The 18,168-nt window shown below is 39.2% G+C and overlaps 1 pseudogene; it reads right to left on the bottom strand.

The window, feature by feature from the left end:
* Window positions 1-4,572: 4,572 nt before the first annotated feature.
* LOC113360798 lies at window positions 4,573-7,873 on the bottom strand (annotated as a pseudogene).
* Between the last annotated feature and the right edge of the window lie 10,295 nt (window positions 7,874-18,168).

Raw genomic sequence — 18,168 nt, forward strand, 5'->3', positions numbered from 1 at the left:
TGAGTACTTGAGACCGAACCTGCGATTCGATCTTGGACATTCGTTTTTTTAAGGACCAACGGATTTTTGTGGATGCGGATGTAATTATAGGATCCAACGGATTTTGGATGCAATTCGTGGGATTTAACGAATTTTGGTTGGATGTGCATGTTGTCTTAAAAGTCGGTTGGGCACCCAGACCCTCTATATACTGAGTATATTGATTTTTTTATATAATATTAGATTATAATATTTACATAAGATCCATTATTTATTCATCTTATTTCTCTATCATTTACTAACATTATATTTTTTAGTGTTTGAAGTCGAGAGGCAGAGAAAAAACAGGTAATTACTGCATTTTGTCTTTTATAAAAATTTATTTTATTATTATTGTGGTTATCATTGTAGTATTTGTAAAAATAAAATGCATAAGGTGGTAAGCTAAGAAGAGTTACCTGCAATTATACTAAACTGCAAGTGCACAGTATCAATAATATAAACAGGGCAAGACTAGGTCGATGTAACGTTAAATTTCAAAGATTTGCTTTACCAATTTAGATCAAACAAGGGGTTGTCGAAACGACTAGATGTTTGTTATGGAGATTAAACTAGAAAAGTGAAATGGAAATATGGATGCAAGGAGAGTTGAAAACAGACATGTGAAAGGTACTAAGGCAGTTGAATTAACCACTTAACTTCTACTAGAAAATTTAGATATAGAAATTGTTCTTATCCCTTGTAATGGATCAGCGGTGAAGATACGAGTCTTTCGCCTTTCCAAAAGGTTTTCAAATATGGATAGTTTAGTCACAACTAAGGTATCAATCCCTAGTATTAGTTATCTTATTAGGGTACAACTAATCACAAATTGAAAACATCCAGTGAAGCATGAGTTGATGCAACAACAAATAATTGATCTAACAACCTAGGAAAGTTGCAACATAAAGTTATAAGTTATAAGTTGCAACATAAAGTTATAAGTTATAAGTTGCAACATAAAGACTAAACTGAATCCTATTCAATTAATCTCTACAAGAACATTTTCATTAACATAAGAATCTAGCAGTAATCTAAGGGATTCATCAAAGCCCTAGCTAAGAAAGTTAGAACGTGGCTTTAATAGAAACAGATGAAGTTTTGATTTTCATAAAATGAAGGTTCTTCTCTTTTCAACTGTGTTCTACTAAGTCACTCAACAACAAAAGAAAGAGATGAAAACTAAGTTTTGCTCTCCTCACTCACTGCTTACCCCCAATTACACACCAATGAACCCTTTTTATACATCCATTTCTCCTAAAGTCCTTATCAACACAATCAACAGATACACAAGAAGAAATATACGACAAAAATTACATAGTAACATACGACAAAAATTAAACAGTTTTTCATCTATGTGCCGATATATGACATTTTTACATAGTAACATACGACAAAAATTACATGTCTACATATTAGTACACATGTAATATAAGTCTACATTTTTGTGCACATGTGACAAAATTACATGTGTACATATTAGAGAACTTGTAATTCAAGTGTACATTTCTGTGCACTTTATTTATTTTTAAGGCTGGGCATATCTCTGCAATTCGGAGCTAGTTTGGCTTGGCGGTAGGCACCACTGATGAGTAATAAAATATGACTGTCATTTTATTACTACCAAAGAGTTGTGTGTTTCAGTCTGGAACTAGTTTGGCTTGGCGGTGGGCATCGTAACATCAACTTCCCTTGCTTTTGGTCACAAATAAATGACTACAATTACTGAAATTAAAAAAAAAAGTGCTCTAGCAATTGCAGTTGCGAATCCTACTGAATCTTTTGAAAGTCCAACTTCAATCAGAAGGAAAATTGTCACTTGTGTACATAGTTGTACACAAGTGAAGATGGTGTTACTGAGATTTCAAGGGTGTTAGAACTGTTGATTTTATGTATATGAGATGGAGACAGTATTGTTACTTTGTGTGATTTAGAGTCTGCAGTGACTAAGATGATAACAAAATGAAGAAACACTGTGTATTGTTGCTGGTTGAGCACTTACAGGGTATGGATGAGCTGCAGCTGGATATGAAGCAATTGCAGGTGATGCTATGGGAAATTTGGAAGAATTGGTTTGCTTATATGTTCCAGTATAAGGAATGGTGCAGCTGAGTAATTGGTGCTATTGAGATGGTAGAACTCTGAAGTGGTGATCAGGTGAATAAATATCAAATGTCGATGGAATTGCAAATATGAAATCTGAAATGTGTGATGTTGGTGGTACTGAGGAGCATAATTTATGTTGGATGGGTAGTGTTGCTGCAGAAAAGTGCAACTAAGATTGGAAAGCTACAGAAACAGATAAAAAATTTGAGTTGAATGGTTGAGGTGCTGTAGTTGTTTGCAGCAGAAGGGTAAAGAGTGGTTGAGCGTTGGAGCTGGTGTTGGTAATGAGTTTCGGTTGTAAACAGGTTGTATTTTGTAGATGTGTACATGTTTGTACGCCAATGTAAACTAAATTTTTTTTTAAATGAGAATTATATAGTCATATGGGTACTCTTTTTGTAGCTCTCGGAAAGAGCTTTCCGAATATATAAAGTTTGCGAATTTTGGACAAATGGTTCGAAAGATAAATTGATTTTATTTTATTTTTTATTATTTAAAACTGCTGACATCATCATGAATCACTTTGGACTAAATTGCAAATATTTGGACTAAATTATAAACATGAAAATTATTTATGTACTTTCCATAAAAAAAAAAGACTAATTTGTACCTAATTGAATGGGTTAGGACTAACTAGTATATTTTAATGGGATTTTAGACTAAACCATATTTTTCCTATTAGAGTCATGCCCTAGCTTGCCAACTTAGTAGTGGGGCAAGTCCGGCTGGCTGGATCTGTGCTAAATTGGGCCCAGGTGTGCCGTAAAAAAATAAAACATTAGCGCGGTTACTTAGGATACAATTTTAGGGTTCTTTAATTCACTCTTTAGCAATACCACCGACAGAAAAAGGTATGCTTTTGGTTGATAATGCAATGTCATCCTCTATTTCAGGTACTGATGTTTTATTTGAGATTTTATCACGTTTACCATTAAAATCTTTGCTTGTATTCAAATCAGTATCAAAACACCAATCCTGAATTCATTCACAAAAAAAACATTGCATTGAAAACGGCCGTCCTAAGATTCCTGGGTTGTTTTTGAACAAATTTTCATGCAACTATGAAAACCGCGAGTATCGTTATATCTGCATGGATCGGAACATGACTAGTACTTATGTCCCTTTTAATAAAACCCTAAGTTTTGCTGGTGAGGATAAAAGGATTGTTAAATGTTGTAATGGGCTCCTCCTTTGCAGTAGTTGCGATAGTATTGACAAGGCGTATTTGAAGTATTACATGTACAATCCATTCACCAAACAACACAAAATCTTACCTCCATTTATCCCACCACCTACTTATAGTAGTATTATGAGGTCTCTTGTAGATATCGAATTAGCTTTTGACCCTCTGAAATCAATATTTTATAAAGTCATATGTATTTGGGGCTATTTTTATGAATCAGGAAAGATATTGAAATCTGTTCTTCAGAAACCTCCTCCTGGAAACGTTGTCAAAGTGAATACACTTTTCCTGATGTATACAAGTCTTGTGTCTTACGGAATGGTGCGTTAAATTGGGTCACCAACAAAGGGTCTTTGATTTATTTCGATATCGTCCAAGAAAGAATCGGTAAAGTGTTGAGCCCGTGGGAAAAAGATAGTCGTTGGTACACAGACGGGAATTGCCTTGATGTGTATGGTGGCCATTTGCTTTACCTTTTGTTAAATCTTGATATATCAACATGTTTCGACGTTTTGGAAAGGGACACTAACTACACGGGCTGGATCTTAAAATACAAAGTTGATATGGAAGGATTAAAAGGTTCATATCCAGAGTTGGGTGAGATATGTAGTTACCAAGTAATTTTTATCGATGAAATAAAAGAGTACTCACCAAAGTTCATTGTAATGATATATCATAGTGACGTGATTATTTCTTACGATTCCGAAAAAAATAGCTGCACAGAACTTTATGATGCACATGAATGGCACTCTCCTGGATTCACTACAAGAAACTTAATATATTGCAGCACCCTACAGTTGAGGCATAAACCCATACTAATGTCGTGATAACCTATGTAGCAAGAAGTCTCTATTGCAGCACCAATTTTATTGCTGCAGTAACAAATTGGTTTAGCTAGAACGCATATGAATGTCCTCAAAATTGCATTACAAATACTTGAGCTTATATTTACACTCGTCAACCAACCACTGCAACTCTTTGAGATCTTTTTCTTCCTAATATACTAAAACGGCGCACTTGGAAATTTGGGGTAACAAAATTCCATTAGGAGTAGCAAGAAAGCAAGATTAAGATTGTAGGAAAATTTGGGCTTGGAAATTTAGACTTGGGAGACCAATGGGTAGGGGTAGCAGCTGCACACCCTTGTTGCATGTTGGCCCACACCTGGCTTAGGAATGGGATGCTTGACGCTTGTAGAGAACCTCGTATTTCAAATCTGTTGCATCCATATTGACACTTGCTAACACACCATGCTAAGAAGAAACTTATTTAGGCTTCTCAGCAAAATAATATCTCCGCATAACATTCAACCTTTCAAGCAGCTCTCCAAATGTTGGCCGGCATTTTGAGTCACTAAAGGTGTCAATTGCAAAAACTATGAGAATCAAAGTACAAAAATTGAACAGTATGAAATTTCCCTCCACTTTGGTTATGAAACTAAATTGGATATCCACCTGTTCAAGCAAGTCTTGATGAGAGATGCCCATTGTGGGTCGGTATCTTCCGGGATCTCAAGTTGTTGGTTCATGAACCCTACAGCAGCAATCACCTGCACTGGGATCAAACCATCCCAAGGAACTTTTCGAGTAGCAAGCTCCCACAATACAACTCCAAAGCTATATACATCAGATCTAGAAAGCTTCCATGCATCAGTTATGATACCAAAATTATTTAAGAGTATTGATTAATAAATTTGAACCTACTTCTCATCTGCCGGCTCACTGCGTATGACCTCTGAAGCCATCCATTGTGGCTGTAGAAAACCAATAAATCTAAAAGGTAAACTTTAATGATGTAAAAGAATTAAGGCAATGCTACCATGCCAGTCAGCCAGTGTATTGGAATGTTACCGTTCCTTCCCCATTCTCTGATTTTAAAAATGTTGCATGTTTGAGGCGTGAGAGACCAAAATCCCCAACCTAATATTGGAAATTAGACAATATATGGAACATATATAATGTTTCTTTCTCTGCATTTATATGTAATTGCATTAAGCATTCTTCAAAAAAAAAAAAAAAAGAAGAACAATTAATTAAAAGACGCATACCTTCAGATTCCAGTTATTATCAACCAACAGATTTGATGACTTCAAATCACGATGAACGATTGGTGGGTTGTAACAATGAAGATAGTTCATACCTCGTGCCTACGGAAAAAAAAATATCAGAAAATAAACTATTATTTTTCCTTACAGATATTGAAAGTGTCTAACACTTGAGTTGGTAAGACACTTGGTGGTTGAATAGAGTGGTCTGGTTTTTGAAAATCGATGATTACTGACAATGTCCAAAGCCATGAGAACACGCCGTTTCCAATTTAATGCAGGAGGGTTACATCGAAGCAACTGAAACAAACTCCCACTGCAACAGGTAAGTTTTACGCACATTAAAATATGAAAGGTGGTATCAAAACACGCTTATTAGGAATAAAAAGCACAAACATTTTGACATAGATAAAGTAAAATGGGTTAAAGGGGAGCATGAACCGTGGGAGGAACTCAGTGATGATACATAAATGTTGAGGTGAAGATACGGCCCCCATAAACAGTATAACATTTGGATGCCGGAGCTTCTTCATAAGTAAAACCTTCACGAGTAAAGGAAGTTCTACTACTGTGTCAATTTTGTTCAATGGTTCTTTTGGAAATAAAACTGATTGGGTTAAATTGAAAATACTACCTCTTGTCTGAAGGTTCGAAGCAAGTCTTCTGAGTAATCGAATGCAGAGAATACCTTCACAGCAACATCCTGTGTTCAAGTAGCAATTATTTCTAATCAACACCTTGGAAAATAAAATAATCCTGCTTACTAGTCCATTCAATTGCCACAAACGCAAAATGCCAACATGAAAAGAGAACATATGGAGCCACACCAAAGACCATGATAGACAGTCGCACATGAGCCTGAGAGCCATCCATATCAGAAATCAAAGATAGGAAAAACAACTTCACAAGTAAATAATCAAACTATATGTGAAAAAAAAAATTAGCACCTTTCCCAATTTGTTCACCAAGTATCAAGTCATCCCACGAGATGTCGTAATCCAAGGTGTCTGCCTCCATATTGCTAAAACAAGGAGTGCTGCTGCTGCTGCTGCTATCACTGCTACTACCAGTAGTGACCGCACTACTTGTACGGCTTCCGCTACTAGAAGATGATGAGTGACTACAAGCTTTATTTGCACTAAATAGATAACCTTCTACAACCTTATTGAGTAAGGCCGGACTCTTCTGTTGATCGAAGTCATCCTTTATTTCGTGATTTAGGCTTGGATAAATACCATGGATGGTAGTCTTTCTCATCGGTGCCTCTGGTCCCCTGCCTTTCCATGGAAAGAATATGCCCTCCACCCTAGAAGTTACCATTTTGCAGACTCCAATCACACTTTCATCCTCCTCACAAAGATCTCCTAAATCCTGATGCATTTTCTTTTGGGCATGCTCTCTCGGGTCAGAGACTACAGTTTCTAAGGAAACTTGCCGTTGAACATACGGTCTTTTTCCAACTTGGATGTCATATTTAATGGCCTTTTCCCGAGTTATGGTTACCGACCGTACAAATTTAGCCATTCTTGATGTCTGTTTCATAGCAGTTTTGTTTATCAGAAGGCCGAGAATAGAATAAAAGTGTCCATTAGGACTCAAGAGATCACACATACCAGATTAAGCAGCTTGGAAGGAATTGCAACTTGGAGAGGCTTCTGCTGGGAGTTAAGACCAGTAGTTGCAGGTGCACAACTTTTAGATGGCTGACGATATGCAGTTTCTTTAGAAGGATTTCTTGTAGAAGTAAACGTAGTTCGAGTTTCATGGAAGGGCTGTGAGTCACAGGTTACACAAAGAAACCCAACCAAAGTACCACAATCATCATAAAATGGAGAATTAGTTACAATAACTCGAAATCGTCTTCCTTGTTTATTAATGACCGGGAACACCCCTGTCCAGCTTTGAAAGTTCTATGAATAATTTCGCAGCCATCTTTATAGTCCTGCTCGTCAACAATCAGGTGAAGGCTATTACGACCAATGGCTTCTGACGCAGAATAACCGTACAAGCCTTCAGCAGCTCGATTCCTGCAATAACAGACCCCAGCAGGATCCTTAATTTAATGTTACAAGCATATTTTCTTTCAACTCAGCAGAAAAGACTCAAGGAATTTATGACTTACAGAACCCTCAAAGCTACGAAATAAAAATAACTCACCAGTAAATTATCAGATTTTTGTCATCAACAATATGAATTGCCTGACCAATTGACTGCAATATATTGTATGAGTCAAGGATACTTCTCTCTATATGTTTGGATGAAGCGGAACCAATTTTCCATGTTGGCACCGTTTCTCCATGACCCCAACCAACCTCTCTACATGAACTGGTTGATCCGGGTCGTTGAACTAAATCTAATGGAGACTGGTTACTGCAATCTATATTTTTGATTGCAAAATCACCAATGCCGGAACTGGATCCGTAACAGGTTAATTTAGCCATTTCTTCTCTCAGGTTAGCATCTTCAACGTCAAGCTTCTGAATCTTCTTCAGCGATTGTTCTTGTAGTGGAATGTCATCCATATGATCAGTGACAAGAAGGCAGCTTCAAACTATTTATTTTCAGAAATACAAATAAATGCATACATTCAAATTCAATATATGATGCCTCTGGACTGGGATGGCATTTGTGTCTCTCCGATCAACAAAGGGGTGGTGAGAATCTTGTTTCTCATTCCAATATATTTGTTGTACTCTTCTTTAAAATCATGCATGTTCATACACAATAATACAAGTTTGCTGATGTTACTTCACTATATCCTGAAACCTGATGACATGCAGCTAGCGGACAATGTAGCTAGAGGGGGGTAAACGAAGTTCTTGAACTACAGCCCAAGGTATGCTCGAAGCCTCAAACAAACGCCAGCCTACCACACAGCCAATCCGAATGATGTTGCCACGCAGAAAGCAAACAAGCATCGCTGGATCGAGACAGAAATCTTTGTAATTTACTGAAATACCCTTGAAGTAATCGGTGGATATTTGATTGCAGCCAAAGCCCAGTTAATGCAAAATCTGGAGCCTACACTTGCACAGTTTCACTGCTATGCTTTGTGAGACTCTTGTTGGTTGCCCATGCTAGCAGAGGTTTGAAAATCAAAAATGGCCTAGCTAGATGAAATGCAATATATTTGCTTAAATCTGATGATGTTGGTTTACCGAGACTTTTGTTACCTCTAAGAAATTACAAATACAGAACCGTCTTAGAGGAAAAAGTGCCCAGTTAATACAGAACATCTTTGCGTTCAAAGGAAATGAATAGAAAAGAAGGAAAACTAAAATTATTTACATAACTTGATGCTCCTGATCACAAATTATTCAGGTTGTATCTCGGGAGAAGTTTGATGGCCATGGTTACATTGCATACTCATTTGGTTTTCATGTTTATATGAGTATATCAACGATATTTTTCTTTATCTCATTTCTATGTGTATGACCCTGATGCTTTGATTTTTACTTTTGAATGTAAGCTATATTAACTATTTAATACCCAATTACCAAACTAGTGGTGACAATTCTGTATTGTATGATTATGAAACAACATGTGATTTATAATTGTGTAAGGTATATTATATTTGTTCCCAACTGTAATGTTTCCATAGATAACTCAAGGTTGTACATATGGTGTTGGTTTATGCAGCTATGAATATGGATGCATAACTTGTTATGTATCTACAAAGTTTGTTGCATAACTTGTCGTGCAGTCACGAAAAAGATTGCATAATACGTTATGCAACTATTAGCGTAGGTGCTTGATAATTTATACAACCTTTTTTTTTTGCATAACTTGTTATGCAGTCCAGAGAATGGTTGCATAACGCGTTATGTAGTTACTTTTTTCTTAGTATTGAAACCAACAAAAAATAAGGCTGCATAACTTCTCATGCACCTAAAATAATCTCTACATAACATGTTATGCAGTCGTGAAAATGGATGCATAACATGTTATGCATCCGAAAATATGACTGCATAATGCATTATGCATCGAGAAAATTTTTGCACCATCTTTGATAAATCGAGAAAATAGATGCATAACCTGATATGCATCCGTAAATATGGGATGCATACTGCATTACACATCATTGTTTTATGGACGCACTAAAATCAACCAAAACAATGGTTACATAACTTGTTATAGATGCATAACTTTGTTATCCAAATGCATAATTAGTTATGCAATGGAGAAATGGTTGCATAATTCGTTATGCATCTGCAGAATATGTTATGCATCTTTTTTGGTGGCTGCATAATAATTATGTATCAAGTTTCCGAAAATTTTGCCTAAAATGATGATCAGCTCCAATTTTTTCGTGAAAAACAAAAAATTGATATTCTTGTTTGTACTTGTTTGTACTTGTTGCGTAGCTCTCTTAAAAAGATTTCCAACGATATATATAATTTGTAAAATTCCAAGGCGCGAATTTTTAGATATGTTATATCCAAGTTGCGTTGTCAATTATACCCCTGATGCATAACCCGTCATGCAGATGCATAATCCGTCATGCAAACATTTTTAGTAATTTCATATAATTATGGGTGTCACGGAAATAATTATGAATGTCACGGTACCTAAAATTAATTGTGGGCCTCACAATAAAAATATTATTTTCTTTTGAGCCTGCGCCTAATTTTCCTTTATGATTATTCAGTAACATTGTTGTTTGGGGGTAGGTTTTTCCAATTTTGGAAGGCCCAACAATTCTCTAGCCCAGTGAATTAATGATTGGGTTTTGGACCGAATTCCAAGCTTAAGCTTAGTAGCTCAGTCCCTAATTAGCAATTCGGCATATTATTCGCGAATTTTAGGAACCGGTCGTTCCCGAATAATACGTCTGAATAACTGCATCTCCGAACCATGTACGCGTATAGTATGGGCTATCCGAATAATCCGCGACTAATTCGCGAATACGAATAATTCGGCAGGTAGATTCGTCGGGTCAAGTCGAGTTGACCATGACCTGCAGCATGCTTGTAAATGCTCCAACCACTAGGCCAAGCGGTGGTTGCTGATAAATAACTCACTATATACTAGAGCTGGCAAACTGGCGGGCCGGGGCTTGCCCGTTGCGGGTTCCACGGGTTCGGGTTAATACGGGTTGAAACCCGCGGGTTGAAATTCTTCACGGGTTATCATTTCTTCAACCCGTGCCCGTAACGGGTTTAACCCGCGGGTTCACGGGTTAGCCCGCCCGTTTCAGAAACTGTATATTACCAGTAGTAAACAGTTGCTCTGATTTTTATATCCCGTTGAACGATGTGATGAAAGTTGAGTACCGCATTGCCATAAGATCGGTGGTGCATTTCGTTTCTAAAACCTGAAAATTCTCCTCCTTGACTAGCACTTGTGGAAGACGATCATGTGATGAGAAACCAACAACGGAAAAACCTTGTACATGAGAATTGATTCATCCAAATTCGGAAATTCCTCACTTTTAATTTTATGTCATTGGTGGTTGTGACCATGAGAGAAATGAGAAAATTAATTCTATTGGTAGATGAAGCTCGTATTGATTGAGGATTTTTCTCAACCAGTTGGTATGCATTTCACCGGTGTTGCATGTGCATACCAAGTTCTCTTTTATAAGTTTCCAATTCCATTCAATCTCTAGTATGATAACAACATTTAACTCAAACTGATTGATTAATCAATCTCAAATCAGCAACACTTGATTTAAGTGTACAATTGAAAACCACCCCATTGGAATTATTGAATAAAAAAACGGGAGTTGTAGATTTATAACATGAAGATTTCTGAAATTTTGGTTTTCCGTAACCATAAAGCCGGATGATTCGCAAGCTTTGATTTAACTTTAGAATTTTTTGTGTTGCAGGTTTAATGGCAACGACAGAAACACAGAAAAATAAATGGATCTCATACTCTCTCTGTTTTATCTTTTTATGTTCTCAATCTTAAGCACGTGTCCAATTTTCACCAAGAAAAATCAACGGGTTATGTTCAACCACGTATTTCTTTTTCTTTCTTAATTTAAAGGGGCTTGCTCGTTGCGGGTTGTACCCGCGGATTCACGGGCCGGGACGGGTTAACCCGTTCACTCACAAGCCGACATTTCTCCAACCCGAACTCGACTTGTTTTGAAACAAGCCGAGCCGGGTTCGGGTTTTTACGGGCCGGGTACGGGTTAATCCGCGGATTTTGGCTTGTTTGCCGTCTCTACTATATACCATATATTAGTAATTAGGATCATTTTAGATTATATAATCACTACATAATGGATCTAAAAGGTGGTTTATATTATTTTATATAAGTCGAATTTGATATCCCGAATCCATATCTTTAAAACGAATTATACACGTACGTATGTCGATCCGAACTACTACCGAATCACGAACCGTTGACCACATTTTTGACCGCATTCGACTTTTACGAATCCGAATAATACACGTACGTTTGTCATTCCGTATGTATTCTGAATCCCAAAATTGCTAACTAGGGCTCATTCTATTAATATCATTTCGAACAAAGCCAGATACCCTGTAATATTAGATCCTAAGGATATGACCGATTGGATTTGTCCAACCAAGAAAGTGAGATAGAACTATATGACAGCTAGAACATGTACATATTTTTAACTTAAAAGACAAGAGGAAACTTAGATGATGATTATATTTTTTTATGTTTTGATAAAAAAGTAACTTTTTCATTAGTAGGAATCCGAGGTTACAATGAGTTTAAGATCGAAAATAAAAGAATACAAAGTAAAAAATATATACCTTAAAAGTAATATTGTGAGTGAGTGATTGTATGTGAGTGTGTGAGATGAGCATGTGAGTCTATTGAAAGAGCGTTGAGAGAGTCCGAATATATATACTCAGGTTTGTTGTAACAGCCAAATAATCTTTCCTAATCAATATCAAACCCTTCATCAATGTAGACATAGATTGTCACTATGGTATCAGACTCAGAAATTTCAATTTATGAGGGTAATCGATCCTAGCCTGTGATTTCTTCACCAACATCACCATTGTTTCATCATCACCAATCATCCCAACCACCACCATCATCATTAATTCATCATCCTTCTTCTGTTGTTATGATTCAGAGATTTAAAATGTTGATTCGGAAATGAAATCAACAAGGATTCATGTAAATTTGATCCGATTTTTACTCTTAAAAGACCAAATTCATAGATCTGAGTTCTCTGCTTCTTCAACAATGGAAATCATCATCATCTTCTTCCATTTATGGTGTTTTCAGGTAAGAATTAAGGTTTATGTTTCAAATCTGATACTTCTACAACAACATAATCAAGCATGTTATAGATCTGAATTTTGGTCTCCTCAATCGTGTTCATGGCGATTTATTATCTTCGGTTTGGATTTCGGTTGGTTTTTCAACTTAATTGAATGACGAAAACGACGTTGGTAATCTCTATCTCCATTTTTTTATGTCTTCATCTCTAATTCATATGTTCAGTTCAAAATCAATTCATCTTCAAAGTTCAATTTCCTCTTCATCTTAGTTTCTCATCATCAATTAGTTATGCCGGTGCTTCCTAAGGGATTAGAGGAAGCATTCTATGTTTAATTTTGGATTAGAAGATAACTGTTGTTGGGAATTGGTAGATGTTAAGTTGTTCATGTTGGTTTCTACTACCAAAGAGATAGGGGAACTTCCTTAAATTGTCCAGTTGAACATCCAAGGCCTCTGTTGCTGAATTTTGTTGCACTGGATGCTTAAATTGCTTTCTTCAATTTCATTCATATTCTTTATTTCATCTCAGTCCTTACCTAATGTATGGTGTTGATTGTCTTCTGCGCGTGTGAGATGATAGAGCTAGCTATGAAGTATTGAAGTTGATTTTTGATAATGGATATAATCTGTGGGTTTTGATTTTGAGCCGAAGTTGTGTTTGTTGAGTTTTCTTATGAATTTGTGTGAAACCTGTTGCTAAGCTTGCATATGGTGGAATACGCAACCTGTGGTTCTTTATCTTCTATTGCTGATTATGCTTCTGTCAATAATACAAGGTGTTTTAATAAATCCTTGTCTGCTGAATAATGCACCATACTATGAATTTTGAAGATTTGTTTGGAATAATGCTTTAGTCATTGAATAATGTTAACGAGATCTCACTGAGTTGTTATATTGGCAAGAACAGACAAGTTAGATGGCTGTAGTATGTTGGAATTGCTCTTTTATTTCATGATATTTTGCTGCTGCTACACTATCATATGATGTGTCAATGATTTTACTTCATACATGTTGCTGGTGCTCTTTGTGGATAGTTGGGTTCCCATCCGTTGTGACTACAAGTGTTGCTTCTTTGCTACAAGTGATACTTCTTATATTTCCTATTCTTTTTGTCCTGCATCAACTGTTGTTGTTTGCAACTCGGTTCTACATTAGTTCAGCTGGTTGGATCTACCATTGGTTTGTTATGCACTGTTGTTTGAGGGTGAAAACTGTTTCTGCTCATTTTGGTAATTTCGTGTGTTGGGTGAGAAACTTAGTCTAAACCCTAAACAATGTACTGCATGGGAGTACTTTTGATTCGAGATATCAATCTGTACAATCCTGGCCTAAACCAAGAAATGGTCTTTCCAGGCTTGCTTCGGTCACAAAGTGAAGGAGAAGGGTTGGTCTTAGGGAGGGAAGCGAAGAAAGTATTGATACCAGAATAGTTGATTCTAGAAATATGGGTGTTTTATGACTTGTATCAGAAAGTTGAATTGGCTAGATGAATGAAAAGCTATCTGATGATTTATGGATGCGGTATTGTTCTCCTGACCAAAACTTGTTGTTTGGTGGACAATAGGTGAGACCTATTTATACAAGTCGCAACAAAACGTACCCTGGTCTCATAGAAAGTGGAAACGATTGAGTGGTGGAATTAGGGAGTAACGGGTAACGCCTGGAATTTATGTTTCCATAATGAAGGATATGTTTACACCATTACTTCTTGTCATTACTAACCGCCCCGCTTTATGACACTTTCCTGTAACGGGCGTATTGCACGTCGCACGTTGTAAACCGCCAGACCAATACCCTGTTGAGTATCTCCCAGTTTGTGACATGTTTTGATGTCTCGAGTGTTTTCGTGGAAAACATGTAGCACTTTTCTACGTGTGGCAAGTTAAAATTGAGAGGATTTCCGCAGGAAAATAGCATGTGATGCTAGGCTCGTTTTGGCTAGTCACCTAAAACTTGTCACGAGCTCACCGGCTCGGTGGAGAACTTCGATAGCCGAGATCGCATCTTATAAAATGAGGGTAGCCGTTGATTGTGGCTATCTTATGTTGGCCCATGATAATGGCGCAATGGCGTTTTGGTGTACGCCAGTGGCATTGCGGCATGGCTCGTGCATGTCAGTGGCACGGTGGTGCAAGTGGCGCTCGGCGTAGCCACGACCATTGGATTTATGTGGCTGGTCGCCTAAAGGTTTCCACAAGTCTATCAGTTCAGTAACAAACTTGAATGGCTGAGTTTGCATCTCAGGATGAAGGATAGTCGTCGATTATGGCTACCTTCTGTTGGCGTCTAATAATGGCACAATGGCAGTTTTAGGGGATGCTAGCGGCATTGCGGCATAGCCGGCATGGCTCATCCAAGTGGTGCCTGGTGTAGCCATGGACGCTGGATTTAGGCGGTTGATCGCCTAAAAGTTTCCACAAGCCTGTTATTTCGGTGGCGAACTTGGATGGATGAGATTGCATCTCAGGAGGAAGGGTAGTCGTCGATTATGGATACCTTCTGTATGCAGTGTCGCCTTTGACGCTCGTGTGGCATAGCCGCGCCTGTGGCATGGTGGCATAGCCAATGTTAGGATTGGGTGTCGTGACCAATTTTAGGGTTTGGCATTGCGGCCAAAGTTAGGATTTGGCACTGAGGCCGAAATTAGGAGTCGTGGCCAAACTGGGATTTGATGTTGTGGCCAAAGTTTAGAGTTTGGCGGCATGGTCTCTTAAAAGTTTCCACAAGCCTGTTAGTTTGGTGGCGAACTTGGATGGCTGAGATGGCATCTCAGGAGGAAAGGTAGTCGTCGATCATATCTACCTTTAGTTGGCAGTGGCGCCTTTAACTCGCGCCAACGGCATTGCGACATGGCTGGCATGGCTCGTGCATGCCTTTGGCAAGGTTGCGCGCGTAGCCATGGCTATTGAAATTTTGGCACGTTGGTGTGGAAATCTTTCCTAATTAGGGTTTGGCTTGTTGAAACCCTAATTAGCCTATATGGCATGTCTCATGTGGTGAGTGGCCACGTTTGGCGCGTTTCGCATGCGCGTCTGGCATGTGTGCCTGGCATGTGTGTGTTTGGCATGCGCGCGTTTGGCGCGTTTGGCATGTTGGCGTGGGTTTTGGGAAGACAATTGGCTTTGCGACCATCTGGCGTGGTTTCCTCCTTTTCAACACTGTGGTGAGTTTAGAGCAACCTGATTGGTCACTGGGAAGTGGGGCCGGCAATCTAGGGCGTGGACACACTTCCAGTGCGTTGTGTCGTATTTAAAGTGACCTGATTGGTCAAAGGGAAGTGGGGACGGCAAGCTAGGGCGTGGCCACACTTCCAGTGAGATGCGCCGGATTTAAAGCGACCTGATTGGTCGATAGGAAGTGGATCCGTCAAGCTAGGGCGTGGACACACTTCCAGTGCGTTGTGGCGGATTTAAAGCGACCTGATTGGTCGATGGGAAGTGGGGACGGCAAGCTAGGGCATTCCCACGCTTCCAGTGCATTGTGGCGGATTTAAAAAGACCTGATTGGTCGATGGGAAGTGGGGCCGTCAAGCTAGGGCGTGGCTATACTTCCAGTGCGTTGTGGCGGACTTAATCGCCTAGTTTGGCTAAGCATAGTTTCGACCAACGGGGTCTAGTGTACTGTGTGGGGCGCGAAACCCTAATTTTGCAAATTGGTCGGGTTTTTGAGTTTTTTATGAGTTATCACAATAATTGTCTGGATTTTGTATGCTGCCATAAAAATCCTTATTCACAGAATGCAGTGTGCTTTCCGTCTGAGCATTTCGTACGATGGCCTTAACTTTGGTACTTGGAGGTTCATGCTACTCCGCTGCGAATGAACATAAATACGTCATGACATACCGATAATAAGGGTTCTGCCGGGGAACATATCATAGGAAAGTACTCAGTCAGTCTTGTATTGGTGAGGTGCCGAAATTTACAGAGCGTTTGGGATGGTTGCTACATTCTCCGGTCCGGATAAAATTCATGTAAATATATTGAATGGCTCAGTAAATATGTCGTTGGAGAGGTTAGCACACACATCACCGTTTTCTTGAAGAGTGACGTCACATCAGATGCAAGATTTTACGATTTTAACCCTAAGCTAAAAACCACCATCAAAATTAAGTCCCCTGCTTAGCACGTAACAGTGGCATTGTTGCGGGGTAAGCATGAGATGGTGACAGACAAGAGTAAAATCGAAAGAGCAAGACGTGAAAAGGTTGTCAAGGAGATTCAACTAACCTTTGGTGGAAGGCATGGGGAATCCGTGTTGGCGGATCTACGTAATTCCAACTTGGCTATAGGGTGTTGGCATCAACGCTGAAATTTTGGCTACTGATTGGCAGAGATGGCATTGCAATTTGGTCCGCGAATCGGTGAATGGCGCTAGCTGGCTAGGTCACAGAACGTATGGAGATGGCGTTTCTTTAAACGACCAGTATGGCATTTCCTTGGCTGGTGGAGATGGAGCTGCTTTGAATGGCTAGGATGGCGCTGCTAGCTGGAGTAGCGGATTAGTGCGGCTAGCTTGGCATGGCGGATGGCGCGGCTACTTTGGGATGTCCGTGGAGTGGTGCGGATAGCTTGGACGTACGGAGATGGTGTCGCTGGCTTGGACACGGAATGGCCGAGATGGCTGCTGGCTTGGACGCGGAATGGCCGAGATGGATGCTAACTTGGACGCGGACCTTTGGCACGGGGATTGAACGCGGACTGTTGGCGCTGGCGTGGTGCTGCTGGCTTGGCTGCGTTCGTGGCGTGGTGGATGGCGCGGCTAGCTTGGAGTGGGAAGAGATGGCGTCGGCTAGCGCCATGGATCGTTGGCGTAGTGTTGGCTTGGACGTGGATATTAGCGCCATGGAATGTCAACAGTGCGGGCCCAGCTGCCTTATTGCATGCGTGTCCCAAAAGAGAAACCTTTCTCTAGTCGAACTCTAAAACACCATGCCTATAAAAGGCGTTACCTATCTTCCTTAATTTCGTATTGTTTGCTTTGTTTTCATATCTTGGTGCTAGCGGCAAAGGCTTGGATCGGCGGAGAGAGCAGCAACAAAAGTAGGCGAGCGTATTTTAGGTATGTTTCTCAACGTTTCTTCTTTTGTTTCCTCTTCTGTGTTGGTGTAAACCCTATCCATAGGCATATCCTCCATAAACCCGTACAAATACTCTTGTATGAATGATTCTTCTCTGCTAGCAGTATAGTAGTAATATTAGCCGTCACATTGATAGTAAGGAAGCCAGTTATTATGCAAAGTAGGCGTGCACGGATGGGTGGCCGCCATTAGTTCTTCTCCCATGAAAACCTAGCTTTAGGGTTTTATTTTCCTTTTGTTGTCGTGTGCACAATTTACGTGGTGGGACACACTCCTCCTTTGGTCGAGAGCATACTTCCTGCTGCGAGACATGGTTTTGGCTAGGGGCACGTTTCCCGCGGAAAAACATGGCTTGTTGAAGCGAGTATCAGTCCCCACTCTTTTGGCTATGCGTGTTCCTTTTGGCTACGTGTGCTATGACTTGCGACCAAAATAGATTCTCTGCCGGTGATAAAGTAGTCTTCATGCACATTTTTTTTTGGTAGTAACTTTTCTTCGTTTTGCTCCGTTATAGTTACTTCAATAGTG

This window comes from Papaver somniferum, chromosome 3 (assembly GCF_003573695.1).
Source record: "Papaver somniferum cultivar HN1 chromosome 3, ASM357369v1, whole genome shotgun sequence".
Classification (NCBI taxonomy): Eukaryota; Viridiplantae; Streptophyta; class Magnoliopsida; order Ranunculales; family Papaveraceae; genus Papaver; species Papaver somniferum.